General features: G+C 42.3%; 1 protein-coding gene across 1 annotated transcript in view; it reads right to left on the reverse strand.

The window, feature by feature from the left end:
- Positions 1 to 16,272, reverse strand: part of LOC140725264 (ATP-binding cassette sub-family C member 9-like) — a 166,290-nt gene extending 150,018 nt beyond the window's left edge. Inside the window, exon 1 of the mRNA XM_073040510.1 lies at positions 16,005 to 16,272. The gene's annotated coding sequence lies outside the window, so the exon portion shown is untranslated. The remainder of the gene's footprint in view (positions 1 to 16,004) is intronic.
- Between the last annotated feature and the right edge of the window lie 1,432 nt (positions 16,273 to 17,704).

Raw genomic sequence — 17,704 nt, forward strand, 5'->3', positions numbered from 1 at the left:
CACTACTGAGGGCCATCTTAAAATCAAATTATGGTGGTGCACTAAATGATATATATGCACTTAAAACACAAAACAAATTGTACTGGCAAGGTCTAAGTCCTAAGGCAATTTGAATAAAGATATTCCTGTCACACTTACCAAGCTCTCCTAATTAAACTAGATTCTTCAGATTCCTCCAGATCATGTTTAGACCTGACGTTGAAGATGGTGCAATTGTTTGTGCAACACACACAAAATCCTGGAGACACTCAATAAGTCAGACAGCAACCAAAGCAGTCAATATTAGGGATGACGCCCTTCAAAGCTCCCAACATCGAATGCTTATTCCCCTCCACAGATGCTACCTGACTTGCTGAGTTCCTCCAGCATTTTACCTGCATTGCTCAAGATTTCCAGCATCTGCAGAGTCTCTTATGTTTACAATTGCCCATACAGTGTTTTTCAGTGTCAGTAAGTGGTCTACAAGACTTTAAATCTACTGGTGTACTTGGGAGTTAATAAAGACAGAAAGTCCAAGGCCGCTTATACTACTACTACTATTACTACTAATAATAATAACAACATAGATTTACAGCACCTATTGACACACAGCTGAAACTTCCACTTTGTTGTACAATTGACAATATGAGTGCAGATATGGTGAAAAAAATCTTGCCTGAGATCGCCTCTTGATCCGTTAACTGATTACTTTATACCTATGCCCCCCTGATTTTGATACCATTGCTGGGGGAAATAGGTCCTTCTTACATTGCTTGTCTAGGTCTCTCATAGTTTATGTACCTCAGTTAAGTCTGTCCTCAGCTTCCTCTGTTCCGAAATACAAGGGAACAAAAAGCAAAACGGCAGAATATTAAGCAGCGTATAGAAAATGACTTTGGCATGTACATTCAGAGATCCTTAAAGCTGGAAGTTCAGGTCAATAAAATGGTTACAAAAGCTTATGGGACCTTATCCAATTATTTCTCAGAATTATAGTTTTCTAGTCTTGACAAGATATTGAAAATTTCCTCTGAATTTTATCTAGTGCAATCATGTATTTCCTATAATACAATGACTGGAACTGTGGGTAAAACTTGAGCTGTGGTCAAACTAATGTTGTATGCCCTCTGGCATACTTCTCTTTTCTGCAATCCCATGCCTTGGCTAATAAATGATATCACCTCAGAAATATCTATAACTACTTCTGCTGAATTTCTTTGTAACTCCCCAAAAGCATTACTTCACACTGCTCTAGATTAAACCCCACTTGCACTTTTCGCTCAATTAACCAGACCTTCTGCAAACTAAATTTTTTCCACAAAACAAATTAACTTTTTTATCATCTGAAAATGTCTTCATTAGGCTCCCTACATTTAAGTCTGTAGGGTTGAAATACTGTATATTAAGTAAAGCAACACCCATGAAACACTGGAGGAAGTCGACAGGTCAGGCAGCATCTATGGAAAAGGGTAAACAGTTGATGTTTTGGACCAAGACCCTCCTTCGGTACTGAGCGCAGGAAGGCGGAAAATGCCAGAATAATAACATGGGGGCGGGGAGGGGAAAAGGCTAGATGGAAGGTGATTGGTGAAGCCATGTGTGTGAACAAGGTCAAGGGCTGGAGAAGGGAAAGAATCTGACAGGAGATTGAGAGTAGACAATAGGAGAAAAGGAAAGAGGAGGGGACCCAGTAACAGGCAGCTGAGTGGGAAAGGTCATGGGTTTGTATGCTTGAAGCATGCTGTCAACCAGATGCATGTAGTTTGGTGCTCTGTAGATGCAAAGGACATCTTAAACAACATCCTTGAATGCCTTCCATGCAATTTTCTCTGATCCCACTCGATGTTCTTCGAATTGCCTGTTATTGGTGACCTGTTTGACTTGTGGACCAACAAAAATGCCTTCTTTAATCTTGGTATCAGTCATTCCGGGAAACATCTGTCTCAAATATCAAAATCCTTCACAGAAAATTTTGTGTCTGCTGACAGGAGATTCCATCCTTGCAGTCTTGAACCTAGTAATTCTGCTTTTTGCTTTTGACAAACGCAAGTCTTTGACCAGGTTATTTAACTCAGATGAGGCTCACATGACATAGAAGGTTAAAAATCTCTATCAGCATTGTTTTCCACTCCTGGCTGAGGCATCGTGGCATCTTCACCTGCCTCCTTCAGACTCCATGTCCTGTTTTCCTAAAACCTGTCCTGCTATGCAGCATCTGCCCTGCCTAAGCATGGCCAGGCATAACTGGACAAGATGGAAAACTTTTCAGCTTACATTGTGGAGAACATTTTAAATGACTTGAATTATGAATTGAAATAATAAATACATAGGTGATTAAAAATGGTGCCTGATCTGAAAATGATCAGCAGACAAAAATCCATAAAATATACCCAAAAGTATTCAGGAAGCAAAATCTTTAACTTCCTCGGGTTTCCATTCAGCAGATCTGTCCTGGGATAAGCACGCAAGTGCCATTATACAGAAGGCACTGTAACACCTCTACCTTCTTAAAAGTTTTCATAGAATCAGTACGTCAGCTAAAACTTGGAGAAACTTCTAGAGATGCAGAGCGATTACCAGAGTAGACTGTCAAAGCCATTTGGCAAGATGCTTCACTGTCAGCAATAAACGTTCCGCAGCAAGTCAATCAGCATCTACTGGGGGGAGGTGGTGGACGGGACGAGGGGAAGGAATTATCGACATTTATGACTGAAACCCTGAATCGGGTATTAATTTGAAATATTGACAATTCCTTTATTTCAGGACTATGAGGTGAAGCAGGGGCAAACTAGTAGAAATCCCATCCCAGTGTATGCCTCAGTAGATTAATTTATGGCTTGGAGTTATCCTCCAAATGTGTGCACATGCAGGCATCATTTGCCATGCTATAGCCTGATCAACTTCTAGAATGAAGGATAAATGTTTTCTCACTAGTGATGTAGATCATCTCCATTACGTCACAGGAGGGAAGTTCATTGGAGGTGACATACAACAATACCTTGAGAAAGCTTGAGAAATGTATAGGGGTACTGACATAACCTTGCTTGACAGAAGTCTGCACCAAGCTTAGATGAGTGGCAGACCAATTGGTTATAATCATGGCTGGAATTATTTTTCTTCGAGCTATGCAATAGTGAAGTCCTTAACTACGACACCTCCAGATGAAGGAAACCACACCACCCTTTCTGGTCACTGAGACGGATGTGGTTGAGGAGGACACTGGAGATGACATTTGAAAAAAAAAATCATTCACAATGGTTGATGCTGGAGTTATTTCTCTTGGAGTTTATGGAACAGTGGGGTCCTTATCTATTGTTCCTCTAATGAAAGAATCTGCACTACAGTTTGTGGTAACTGGGATGGATGCAGTTGAGGAGGACACTAGGGATGACATTTCCTGTGGGAAATAGCGGGAAAATAAAAATTCTTTCTCCGGGAGGTAATCATTATGATGTCTCCAAGGTTTCCTTCTCTACCAATTCTTTGAACTTCAGCACGCATGGCATCCATCTGCTTCCGAGAGGACAGTGGCAGAGCTAGTAGAGCTGCCGTTGCACAGCACAACTGACCAGCTTTGACCCTGACTGTGGGTACTCTCAATGCAAAGTTTTCATGTTTTCCATGGCACTATGCAAGTTTCCTCCCACTACTATACTACTGGCCAGGGGAAGTGTCCATTTTAAATAGCCTCTAATGTCTAGGTGAATGTTTAAGGAAGGGTGTGTGGGTGTGACAGAGTTGATAAGGATATTGGTATATTTTACTGGGAGATTAATGGGGTAATGGAAACATTCTCACAACTGACAGGCCTCCTTCCATGTCAATATAGACTGGTTTGCTTATCAATTGAAATCTAAACCTTACAATTTTTTAATTAGTCAAAACCAGCGCTGAAGCTAGACCAGTGTTGCAGGTATTCACCGTCAACTACAATGATGAATTGTTTAGGCAAAGAGAATCTTTATTAATTAAGAAATACCTTTATTGGTTAAATTAACAGCAAGCATGCAATTCATACAAGACCAAATATCTGTGCACACATTCACTAGATCTCTCTGACTCTCCCTGAACGGCTAAAGAATAGAAAAGATAAAGCCCAGGAATAGGAGTTTATGCTGGCCAGGAGTTTTTCCTGATCCTGACACAATCTTTATGTTTCTGACATCGAGTTTATTTAAAGTCATATGCACAATTGCAGCAGCATCACAGGCACACAGCATCATCTAAGTTGTATTCGCAGGAAAAATATAAATTAAATTTATATTTTCTTTACAAGAAAACACAGTTAGAAGGGTCTTGGCCTGAAATATCCACTACTCAATTCACTCCATATATGCTGCCTGACCTGCTCAGATCCCCCAGGATTCTGCGTGTGTTGCTAAAAAAAAAAGTCCACTTTAATGCAAAGTGGTCATGGTCATAGTGATGCTAAACTTTAGTGATTAGAATTTTGCCATTTCAATAACTGAACGGCTGAAGGGAAGTAGCCGTTCTTGAACTTGGTGGTGTGGGATTTCAGACTTTTGTATCTCTTGCCCAACAGTAGCTACAAGAAGATGGCAAGGTGGTGGGGATCTTTGATGATAGATGTTGCCTGCTTATTGCTAACATCTCCTGTAGATACTACCAATAGTGGAGAAGGATATGCCCATGATGCATTGGGCAGAGCCCACCACTCCCAGCAGGTTCTTACATTCCTGCACATTCGAATTGCAATAATAGACCACGTACAACCTCTGTGATGGATGATTTTCAGAGTTTTTGCTATTCCCAACCTGAAATTCTCATCCCTTTTAAAATCATATAGAACTGCTGTGTTTCAATTTCACAGGCTAGTCAGATGGGCCAGAGCCTATGTCACCTTCTCATTAGATCTGGCCCACTTTATTGTTCTTCCACCAGAATTATGCCAAATGTCACTTTCTTTGTTCTCCCCGAGTGAAGCCAGTTCAAACCAGTATAACCAGGTCAGCAAATACTGGACTAAGTTTACCTCAGGTCACTGGCAGTTCTTTTCAAAAGACTGTCATTTTCACTTTACCAAAAAAAAGCAGCCTGTTGTTTGGAAATGATCTCCAGGTTTAGCAGATTAGGTGGACTTTGTTTTTGGTTTTTCTTTGCTTTATTTCTGAGGAATAGAGAGCATGTCAGTAGGGTTAGTATTTTGTTCTGGGTGTCAGATGTGGGAATCCTGGGAATCTTCCAGTCTCCCAGCTGGCCACATCTGTGCCAGGTGCACCATTAGGGATCTGGAGCTGCGGCTCCATGACCTACAGCCTACTAGGGAGAGTGAACAGGAGATAGAGAGAAGCTACAGGGAGTTAGTCACCCCAAGGCTGCTGGAGTTAGGTAAGTGGGTGACTGTCCGGGAAGTGAAGGGAAGAGCTCAGATAGTAAAGAGCACCCCTGTGTCCATTCCCCTCAGGTATTGTTATCTGGTTTTGGATGTGGTTGAAATGATGACCTGACAGAGGACGACCATGGCGATTGGGTCTCTGGCACTGAGCCTGGTTCTGTGGTGCAGAAAGGAAAGTGGAAGATGAGGAATGCGGTAGTCATAGGGGATTCCATACTGAGGAGAACAAACAGGAGGTTCTGTCAGCCTGATAGAGATACCCGCATGGTGTGTTGCCTCCCAGGTGCCAGGGTACAGGATGTCTCAGATCGCGTGCAGAGTATTCTGAAGGGAGAGAATGAACAGCCAGAAGTCTTGGTATATGTGGTACCAATGACATAGGTAGAAAAAGGGAGGAGGTCCTGAGGAGAGAATTCAGGGAGTTGGGTAGGAAGCTGAAAAGCAGGTCCTCTAGGGTAGTAATGTCAGGATTGCTGCCTGTGCCACGTGCTAGCGAGTACAAGAATAGCATGATCAGGCGTATTAACGTGTGGCTGAGAGACTGGTGTAGGCGGCAGGGCTTCAGGTTCCAGGGTCATTGGGGCCTCTTCTGGGGGAGGCACAACCTGTACAAAAAGGACAGGTTATACCTGAACCAAAGGGATCCAATATCCTAGCGGGCACATTTAATAGAGTTGTTTGTGAGGGTTTAAACTAATTTGGCAGGGGAATGAGAACTGGAGTGATAGCGTTGAGGAAGGGAAAAAGAGAAATAAATCAAAGGGAGCATGCAACAGAGATTATAGAAAGAGCAGGCAGGAGATGAGACTTAATCACAGTCAGTGGCATGGGTTAAAGAGTTATAAAGGCGCGGTGCAGTTAAAACAGAAAGCAACAAATACTGGACTGAGAGTGTTGTATTTGAATGCAAGCAGCATAAGGAATAAAATGGACTAACTTGAATTTTCCAAATAAGAAGAAAAAAATTTTCAAAGGGAAGAAGGACACTACTGTGGCTGACAAGTGAAGTCAGAGCAAAAGTGAGGGTGTACAAGGAAGCCAAAGCTAGTGGGAAGATAGAGAATTGGGAAGCTTTTAAAAATTTGCAGAAGGAAACTAAGGAATTAGGATTAGGAAAGCAAAGATGAATTATGAAAGGAAGCTGGTGACTAATATCAAAGAAGATACTAAATGTGTTTTTAAGTATAAAGGGTAAAAGAGAGTCAAGGGTAGATTATAGGACCAATAGAGATATTGTAATGAGAGATGCAGAGATGGCAGAGGAACTGTATGCATATTTTGCATCAGTCTTCACAGTGGAAGACATCTCTAGTATACTGGGCATTCAAGACTATCAGGGAAATGAAGCTTGTGCAGTGAAAATTACAGCTGAGAAGGTGCTCAGGAAACTTAATGGTCTGAGGGTGGATAAATCTCCTGGACCTAATGGAATGCAACCTCGGGTTCTGAAGATAGTAGCTGGACAGATTGTGGAAGCATTAACAATGATCTTTCAAGAATCGATAGATTTTGGCATTGTACTGGATGACTGGAAAATTACAAATGTTACTCCGCTATTTAAGAAGGGTTGAAGGCAGTAGAAAGGAAACTATAGACCTGTTAGCCTGACATCAGTGGTTGGGAAGTTGTTGGGAATCGATTGTTAAGGGATGAGATTACAGAGTACCTGGAGGCACATAACAAGATAGGCCAAAGCCAGCACAGTTTCCTGAAAGGAAAATCCTGCCTGACAAACCTACTGCAATTCTTCGGGGAAATTATAAGCAGGGTAGACAAAGGAGATGCAGTAGATGTGGTATACTTGGATTTTTAGGTGCCACACATAAGGCTACTTAGCAAGATAAGAGCCCATGGAATTACAGGGTAGTTACTAGTGTGGGTGGAGCATTGGCTGGTCAGCAGAAAACAGAGAGTGGGAATAAAGGGATCCTTTTCTGGCTGGCTGCTGGTTACCAGTGGAGTTCCACAGGGGTCGGTATTGGGACCGCTGCTTTTTACGATGTATGTCAATGATTTGGACTACGGGATTAATGGATTTGTGGCTAAATTTGCCGATGATACAAAGATAGGTGGAGGAGCAGATAGTGTTGAGGAAACAGAGAGCCTGCCAAAAGACTTAGACAGTTTAGGGGAATGGGCAAAGAAGTGGCAAATGAAATATAATGTTGGAAAGTGTATGGTCATGCACTTTGGTGGAAGAAATAAATGGGCAGACTATTATTTTGATGGGGAGAAAATTCAACATGCAGAGATGCAAAGGGACTTGGGAGTCCTTGTGCAGAATACCCTAAAGGTTAACCTCCAGGTTGAGTCAGTTGTGAAGAAAGCGAATGCAATGTTGGCATTCATTTCTAGAGGTATAGAATATAAGAGCAGGGATGTGATGTTGAAGCTCTATAAGGCACTCGTGAGACCACACGGAGTATTGTGTGCAGTTTTGGGCTCCTTATTTTAGAAAGGATATACTGACATTGGAGAGGGTTCAGAGAAGATTCACAAGAATGCTTCCAGGAATGGAAGGATTACCATATGAGGAACATCTGGCAGCACTTGGGCTGTATTCCCTGGTGTTCAGGAGAATGAAGGGGATCTCACAGAAACATTCCAAATGTTAAAAGGCCTGAACAGTTTAGATATGGCAAAGTTATTTCCCATGGTAGGGGATTCTAGGAGAAGGGGGCACAACTTCAGGATTGAAGGACATCCATTTAGAACTGAGATACAGAGAAATTACTTCAGTCAGAGGGTGGTAAATCTGTGGAATTTGTTGTCATGTGTGGCTGTGAAGGCCAAGTCATTGGGTGTATTTAAGGCAGAAATAGATAGGTTGTTGATTTGCCAGGGCATCAAAGGGTATGGGGAGAAGGCAGGGGAGTGGGATGACTGGAAGAATTGGATCACTGAATGGCAGAGCAGACTCAATGGGCCAAATGGCCTATTTCTGCTCTTATATCTTATGGTCTTATTATTGGCTAGGACCTCATCATGTCCACTTTCAGGTGCTCTGATTAAGCTATCTCTGAGCAAGAACCAGTTCACAATAGTTCACTAAATGGTGGCTGCAAAAACAGTCTCACATTTGCCACTTTCTGTTCCTTTCATGATGTGGCAAAACCTTTGGTTTGTCTTCTTCCACTGTCCTTGGCTCATTCCGGCCAAGACCCTATCACTCCTGTAATAAAGCAGTTATTAGATTGGCTATGAGTCACTGTATAACAATGATTTCCTTCAAGCAACTTTTTTGTTGTCATTGTTGGCCCCTAGAGATAAAAAAAAAGTGGATTAGGCTACAATCAGTCAAAGGTTGTTTTCACACTGCAGACTCATGGCCAGTGGTGTGTGTGGGAATCAGTGCTGGGGCTATCTTTGTCTGTCATCTATATTAATGATTCCAATGAGTTTGTAGTAGAAATGGTTAGTATTTAAGGACATCATCAAAATTGGTGGCATCATAGAACACGGAATGGTACAGCTCAGTATAGGCCCTTCAGCCCACAATATTCTGCTGCTCCTTTAACATACACTGACCAATCTAACCCTTCCCTCCCTGACAGCCTTCCATTCTAAAGGTGAGGTGAAGATTTTCTAAGATTACAAAAGGACTTAGATCAACTGGCCATACTCGTGGTGGCTGAGTGGAGTAATGATGGCACTAAACGGCGACTCCTTTGCTTGCATCTTCTGAAATAGCTCTATTTCCATCTTTAATATCTTTATTTTTCCCTTTCAGGGTTCTTTTGAAGACCCTGACCTGGAGTTACACACCGACTTCGATTCTTTGCAGGAATAGGACCTGCTCTCGGGGTTTCATAGCTGGCCGTTGTTCAGCATACCAAGGGCTCGGCCTAAGAGTCCAGCTCGGATTTGGAAGCCTAGGATCTCGGGGCTCTGGAGACGGGCGGATCAAGAGTCGATGTCATGGCAGGAGACCCGTGTGTCGTCAGGGCAGTCGAAGCATCTACGGCTGTGTACCTGGAGCCCCAAGGTCTTTGAGATATTCAGGTACAGAGCTTGAAAAAAGCAACGTAATGGACTTTTAACATCAGAAAACAGCGAGTTGTTTGTTATGCCTCCCTGCTCACTGGGAAAATGGAGACATCTCCTTCTCCCTTATCAGGGAGAGAGAGAGAGCCTGTGGTATGTTGAATACTGGGTGAAACGCAAAGTCTTTGGGGTTACTGCAAGTCTGTGCCTTTGCTGTTGCTTTGCTCACGCTTGAGTGCTCTGTGGCGGGTGCTGACGCTTTTTTTTGCTGGTGGGGGAAGGGGGGGATCATTGCTTGCTGCCACATGGGAGAGAGGGGAGCTGGTGGGGGGGGACTTTGAGGTTCTAACATTTAACTGTCATTCATTCTTTGGGGCACTCCTCTGTTTTCATGGATGGTTGCGAAGAAAAAGCATTTCAGGATGTATATTATATACATTTCTCTGACATTAAATTGGACCTTTGAACGGCAAATGGTTTAACACAGGCAAGTAGAGAGAGTTGCATTTTGTGAAGTTACACCAGGACTGCACTTGTACTCTAAATGGTAGGATCTTGGAGAATGTTGTAAGATAGAAGGACCCAGGGGTACAAGTACATAGCTGCATGAGAGTCAGGATACAGACGGACAGGTTGGTAAAGAAGGCATTTGCCACACTTAACTTCATTGGTCAAGGCACTGAGTAGAAGAACTGGGATGTCACATTACAGCTGTTCAAGCACTGATGAGATTGCACTTAGAATGTTGTATGCAGGTTTTTATTTTATTTTAAATTTAATTTTATTTAGAGATAAAGTGTGGAAGCAGGCCCTTCTGGCCCAACAAGCCAGTGACCAATTAAATCCCTGTGACCAATTAATCCATACATTTTTGAAATGTGGGAGGAAACTGGAGCACCTGGAGGAAACCCACACAGTTAAGGGGAGAACGTACCAATTCCTTACAGACAGTGATGAGAAATGAACATGAGTAACTGGGACTGTAAAGCGTTATGCCAACCACTAGGCTACTGTGCTGCCCCCGGTACTGGCTGACTGGTTGTCTAGTTACAGGAATTATGTCATCAGGTGCAGAAACAATCCCTGAGGACGTCACCAGGACTGAGAGGCTTGAGTTATAAGGAGAGACTGGTTGGGCTGGGTCATTTCTTCTCCGGAGTAAAGGAGAGCAGTTACGTCTTCATAGAAATATATAAACAGCATTTAAACCTATATTACTTGGCACAAACAAACTTCAGAACTATATTACACAGAGATATTCCAATTTACTCATGAAGTAGCAGCCTGTATCTTGCTCTGCTGCTTTGTTCTAAAGGAAGAGGGGCATAGAAAAGATGATCAGTCACAGTTTATTTCCTAGGGAAGAGGAATCAAAAACTAGAGGGCACAGGTTTAAGGAGAGAAATGTAAAGGGAACTGGAGTCATAACTTCATTCCACATGGAGGGCAGAGGGGGAAAATATAAAACACAATCTGCCCTAGGAAATGGTAGATGTGGGTATAATTATATGTTTAAAAGAAATTTAGACAGGAAAGGTTTAGAGGGCTGTGGGCCAAATGGGACTAACTCAGGTGGCAATTTGATCAGCATGGATAATCCTACAACTCCAAAACAGTTTCCCAAGCACTTATGTTAAGGTCTGGACTCCATTAGAGTCAGCTTTCCTTACTCTCTCCCCTCGAAAATAATAAGTATAACATTTTGGACACTGTTGAGGGGGACAGCATTACAATGGGAGAAAGAAAATGCGTGTCAAAAGGGCAATGTTACCATAGTCATGGGGATTTCGATATATAGGTAGATTGGGAAAAGCAGGTTGGTACTGGATCCCAACAGGGGGAACTTGTAGAATACTTTCAAGATGGCTTTTTAGAACAGCTCATGGTTCAGCCCACTAGGGGATCAGTTATTCCGGATTGGGTGTTGTGCAATAAACTGGAATTGATTAGAGAGCTGAAAATAAAAGAACCTTTAGGGGATGATCATAATGATAGAATTCACCCTGCAATCTGAGAGGGACAAGCTAAAGTCAGATGTATCAGTATTACAGTGGAGTAAAGGGAATTACAGAGGCCTGAAAGTGAAGCTGGCCAAAGTAGATTGAAAGGAAACACTAGCAGGGATGATGGCACAGGAGCAATGGCTGGTGTTTCTGGGAACAATTTGGAAGGCGCAGGATACATACTGTATATAATAGAGCAAAAATTAATGGGAAGATAGAGAATTAGGAAGATTTTAAAAACCAAAAGAAGGTAACTAAATAGTCAAAGAGTGAAAAGATGGAATACAAAGGTAAACTAACCAATAATATTAAAGAGTGAAAGAGAAGCAAGAGTAGATATCGGACTGCTGGAAAACGGTGGTAATGGTTACAAGGAAATGAGGGATGAACTGAGTAAGTATTTTGCATCAGTCTTCAATGTGGAAGATACTAGCAGAATGATGGAAGTTCAAGAGCGTCAGTGGACAGAATCGAGTGAAGTTGCCATTATGAGTGAAAAGGTGCTTGAGAAACTGAAAAGTCCCAAAGTGAAGATAGAATACAAAAGTAAGCTAGCCAATAATATTAAAGAGGATACCAAAACTTTCTTCAAATACATAAACTGTAAAAGAGAGGTAACAGTGAATATCAGACCACTGGATAACAATGCTGGAGTGGTAGTAATGGGGGAAAAGGAAATAGCAGACAACCTATTCTGCATCAGTCTTCACTGTGGATGACACTAGCAGTATGGTGGAAGTTCCAGGTGTCAGGGGTCATAAAGTGTGTGAAGCTACACTCGGGAGTAGGTTCTTGGGAAACTGAAATGTTTGAAGGTAAATAAGTTTCCTGACCAGGTGGTGTACACCCAGGTTTCTGAAAGAGGTGCTGAAGAGATTGTGGGGGTATTAATAATGATCTTTTAAGAATTACTAGACTCTGGAAAGCTTCTGGAAGACTGGAAAATTGCAAATGTCACTTTGCTCTTTAAGAAGGGAGAGAGGCAAAAGGAAGGAAATTACAGGCCAGTTAATCTGACCTCAGTCAAGATTTTGGAATTGATTGTTAAGGATGTGGTTTCAGGATACTCAGATGCACATGAAAGTATAGGCCATAGTCAGCATGGTTTCCTCAAGGGGAAATCTTTGAAGAATTGATGAGCAGGATAAATAAAGGAGAACCGAATGATGTTATGTACTTTGATTTTCAAAAGGCCTTTGACAATGTACCACACATTAGGCTGCTTAACAAGTTATAGCCCACAGAATTACAGGAAAGATTCTAGCATGGATAAAGCAGTGGGTGACTGGCATGAGGCATAGACTGGGAATTAAAGGAGCCTGTTCTGGTTGACTGCTGATGACTAGCAGTGTTCCACAGAAGTCTGTGTTGGGACCAGTTCTTTTTATATTATATGTCAATGATTTGGATGATGGAATTGATGGCTTTATTGCAAAGTTTGCAGATGATATGGAGATAGGTGAAGAGGCAGATAGTTTTGAAGTAGAGTGGCTATAGAAGGACTGAAACAGATTAGGAGAATGGGCAAAAAAGTGGCAGACGGAATACAGTGTTAGGAAGTGTATGATCATGCACTTTGGTGGAAGAAGCGAAAGGGTTGACTATTTTCTAAATGGAGATAAAATACAAAACTCTGAGGTATAAAGGGACTTGTGAAGAATTCCCTAAAGGTTAATTTGCAGGTTGAGTCTGTGGTGAGGAAGGCAAATGCGATGTTAACATTCAATTCAAGAATATAAAAGCAAGGATGTAATGTTGAGACTTTATAAAGCACTGATGAGGTCTCACTTGGAGTATTGTGAGTTGTTTTGGACCCCTTATCTTAGAAAGGATGTGCTGAAACTGGAGAGAATTCAAAGGAAGTTCATGAAAATGATTCCACGATTGAATGGCTTGTCATATCAAGAGCATTTGATGTCTCTGTTCCTGTATTCACTAGAATTCAGAAGAATGAGGGGTGACCTCATTGAAACATATCGAATGGTGAAAGGCCTCCATAGAGTGAATGTGGAGACAATGTCTGCTATGGTGGGAGAGTCCAAGACCAGAGAAGACAGCCTCAGAAGAGAAGGGCATCCTTTTTACAATAGATATGAGGAGAAATCCACCTCTCACATGGTGGATTGGATAGTGGACTACTTGACTGAGAGACCTCAGTATGTGCGGTTGGGAGACTGTAGGTCTGACACGGTGGTCAGCAGCACAGGAGCGCCGCAGGGGACCGTGCTCTCTCCGGTCCTGTTCACCCTGTACACATCAGACTTCCAATATAACTCGGAGTCCTGCCATGTGCAGAAGTTCGCTGACGACACGGCCATAGTGGGGTGTGTCAGGAATGGACAGGAGGAGGAGTATAGGAAACTGATACAGGACTTTGTGATATGGTGCAACTCAAACTACCTGTGTCTCAATATCACCAAGACCAAGGAGATGGTGGTAGACTTTAGGAGACCTAGGCCTCATATGGAGCCTGTGATCATTAATGGAGAATGTGTGGAGCAGGTTAAGACCTACAAGTTTCTGGGAGTACAGTTAGACGAGAAGCTAGACTGGACTGCCAACACAGATGCCTTGTGCAGGAAGGCACAGAGTCGACTGTACTTCCTTAGAAGGTTGGCGTCATTCAATGTCTGTAGTGAGATGCTGAAGATGTTCTATAGGTCAGTTGTGGAGAGCGCCCTCTTCTTTGTGGTGGCGTGTTGGGGAGGCAGCATTAAGAAGAGGGACGCCTCACGTCTTAATAAGCTGGTAAGGAAGGCGGGCTCTGTCGTGGGCAAAGTACTGGAGAGTATAACATCGGTAGCTGAGCGAAGGGCGCTGAGTAGGCTACGGTCAATTATGGAAAACCCTGAACATCCTCTACATAGCACCATCCAGAGACAGAGAAGCAGTTTCAGCGACAGGTTGATATCGATGCAATGCTCCTCAGACAGGATGAAGAGGTCAATACTCCCCAATGCCATTAGGCTTTACAATTCAACCGCCAGGAGTAAGATATGTTAAAGTGCCGGGGTTGATTGTATTTAATGTATCTAAGTAAACTACTTAAGAACTTTTTAAAAGCTATTATTAATGTTTTTTGAGAGAGTGATTTAGATGCATATCATATTTTTACTGAGTAATTTTATGTAATTAGTTTTGCTAAAACAAGTGTATGGGACATTGGAAAAAATGTTGAATTTCCCCATGGGGATGAATAAAGTATCTATCTATCTATCATTTCTTTAGCCAGAGAGTGTTGAATCTGTGGAATTCATTACCACAGGCTGCTGTGGAGGCCAAGTATTTATGTATATTTAAAGCAGAGGTTGATAGATTCTTGATAGGTCAGCACTGACGAGATATTGGAAGAAGACAGGAGATTGAGACTGAGAGGAAAAGTGGATCAGCCAAGATAAAATGGTGGAGCAGGCTCAATGGGCCAAATGGCCTAATTCTGCTCCTATATCTTTTGGTCTTATGGCCTTGATAGAGTGGATATGGAGAGGATCATTCCTATGGTGGGGGAAGTCTTGGACCAGAGGACACAGCCTCAGAGTAGAGAGACGTGCATTTAGAACAGACAGAGAGTGGCGAATCTGGAATTAACCACGAGAGGTGGCAGTGGAGACCAAGTAATTGGGTATATTTAAGGCTGAAGTTGATAGATTCTTGGTTAGTCAGGACATAAAGGGTTATGGGGAGAAGGTAGAAGACTGTGCTGAGAGGGAAATGGATCAGCCATAAAGAAATGGCAGAGAAGTCTCGATGGGCCAAATAGCCTAATCCTCTTCCTCTCTTGTGGTTTCTCTTTGCCAATCATATCACATCAGAGGAATCTCTACATTAGTATTCTTCAATGGATGTCAGCTGGAAGGTTCAGTTTGCAATGTATGCCAAAACAATTGCCACAAATCCACAGACTGCAAAATTCCACTCCACTCTTTCTTTCGTTTATTTAAAAAAAGATTTAAATAGGATATTTGTGTACTGCAGTCAATCGAAAGCAAAGTACGAAAAAGCTGCATATTTTAATATCTACATAGAAAGTATTTGAAATACTACACGTTAATGTTCTGTTTAGTTATCTCCTGGGGCAACAGTTCTACCACAGGCTACATTGATGATTAAAATGACGATGGACCAAACCCAGTGAAGGAAAAAAGCGCATCATGGGTCGCCAAGCTCATTTAATTATCTTGCGACTAATGAGTTTTTTAATGGAATTTAATGAAAGCAGATTTTGTCATTTTGCCAAAATATGACCTGTCAATTCATCTTCATCTGTTCATACTTACCATTTCCAAAGACTAATTTTTTTACTTATCAGTAAACGGTTAAACAAATGTATTATACCGCAGCGTCTTCGCGACTGGTCCCAGCTCCTTCCACATCAGCTGGAGTACATAAGCGGCATTAAACATATTTGGAGAACACCCAGCCAATTTCTGCCCAAACACAGACGCCGTGCAGTGAGGTATTGCAGGAGTACATTTACGTGAAGATCTCAGAATGAATTCACAAACCCACAAGCCTGGGTTTTACTCTGCTGGATAAATAACATTCTCAACAACACTGGCAGGTCCGCCCAGTCTGCAAAATGTGACATTTGTGCTATTTTTAAAGCCACGGGCAGGGGAAATTCACTAAAAATTAAAAAAAAATTGCTAGCATACTTCAAAGAATCTGGTGGTCGCACTTACCTTCTGCAGAGCCCACTCCTTATTTGGCAGTAGGCCCAGTAGTCCTCGGACTTGCCGCGGAGGGACAGCTGCTCGCCCCTCAGCACGAAACGCTTTACCTGGCCACAGCCCGCTAATCGAGCAAGGGCTCAGCACTTACGGTCAGGGCGAGCACCAAATAAACCTCCCTTGGGCAAGAGTTAGCTAATGACGATCCCCGTCGCCCAGGTCGGTCACCCCTCCGGGCGGACAAGCATACCGCATCCGCTCCTGTTAAACACGGGTATATTTTTACACACACGCAGTGGGCTTGGCTGTGAATACCGCAGGGGTTTTTCTCGTAGAGAAAAATCAGTTTCACAGTAATTCACCTGCTCCTATTCTTCGGTGCTGGATGATAACCGTCCCCCGTTACTTGTTTTAGGGAATCGTGTTTATTTTTAAAAATGGAACAAAATTATATTCACGTTTACTGTCTGATGATCAGTAGAACTTGCAGCAGTTTACAACAGCACGGATATTTTGTTGTTTATTAAATTCAACTCTAGAAATGGGATGTCATTATTTTTTCGAAAGCATTTTCCTTTGACATGAACTTTAAGAAGAGATCTCATGATTTCATATTTTGTTCACAGTTCGTTCTTTTAAAATATAATGTTTACAGGAAAAATATCTTATTGTGGATTATATTCATGCCTAACTAGAAGAAAACAAGAAGCAACTAATTTATAAACCGGAGTTCGAAAGGTTCGAAGACACTGTTACTTAAATCGGCTTAATACTAAAACATAGACCGGATTAGAGTTTATGCAGACAGTCTAAGGCACCACAATTGTTGTTAAAGCCATGCCTTAACAATTTGTTTCATTTATCACAATAAACAAAAAACATTTCTTTTCAATAAAATTACTATTATTAGTTCCCATAAAAGAATTAAATAAAGAAGCTTGGGGGTTAGTGGGGAGGAGGCAGTTGGGACATTCTGCGCACCACGGTGTTCGGGGAGACTTTGGACAGTGTACAGTATAAGTAGGCTCTTGGTAAAGTCCAATAAAAAGAAGCTAGGTTTAAGTGGAGCGGCCTTAATGTGAGTAGGCTAGTGTGGAGAGTGGAGAGTTCAGCCTTTGGCCCATAGAGGCTTCGGCAAGGAGAGGAGGGGTAGATTTGTTTTCATTTAATTTTTCTTTCTTTCTTATTACACAGTTAGAGCCGTGGAGATGTTAGGCAGGTTAGTGGAATGCTCCTCTTACTGGGTGAGGGAAGGCAGGGAGGCCTCTAGTGTGTCTGACACAAAGTGCATCCAGTAGCAGCTTCTTTCAGAGCGTGTTAAGGAATTGGAGCTGGATGAACTCTGGATCATTCTCGAGGCTGAGGGGTTGATTGATGGACGATACAGGAAGGCAGTTACACCCAAGGCAGGTCACTTAGGGTGGATAAATCCCTAGGGCCTGACAATGTGTTCCTGCGTGTCCTGTGGGAAGCAAATGCAGAAATTACAGCAACCCTACCAGAGATACTTAAAATGTCCTTAGCGTGAGTGAGGTATAAGACAATAAAGATGATAAGACATAGCAGAATTAGGCCATTTGGCCCATCGAGTGCCCTGCCATTGCATTATGGTTGATTTATTATCCCTCTCAAACTCGTTCTCCCCATAACATTTGACACCCTGACTAATCAAAAGCCTCTTAAACTTCACCTTGAATATACCCAATGACTTG

This window comes from Hemitrygon akajei, chromosome 1 (genome assembly GCF_048418815.1).
Source record: "Hemitrygon akajei chromosome 1, sHemAka1.3, whole genome shotgun sequence".
NCBI classification, from domain to species: Eukaryota; Metazoa; Chordata; class Chondrichthyes; order Myliobatiformes; family Dasyatidae; genus Hemitrygon; species Hemitrygon akajei.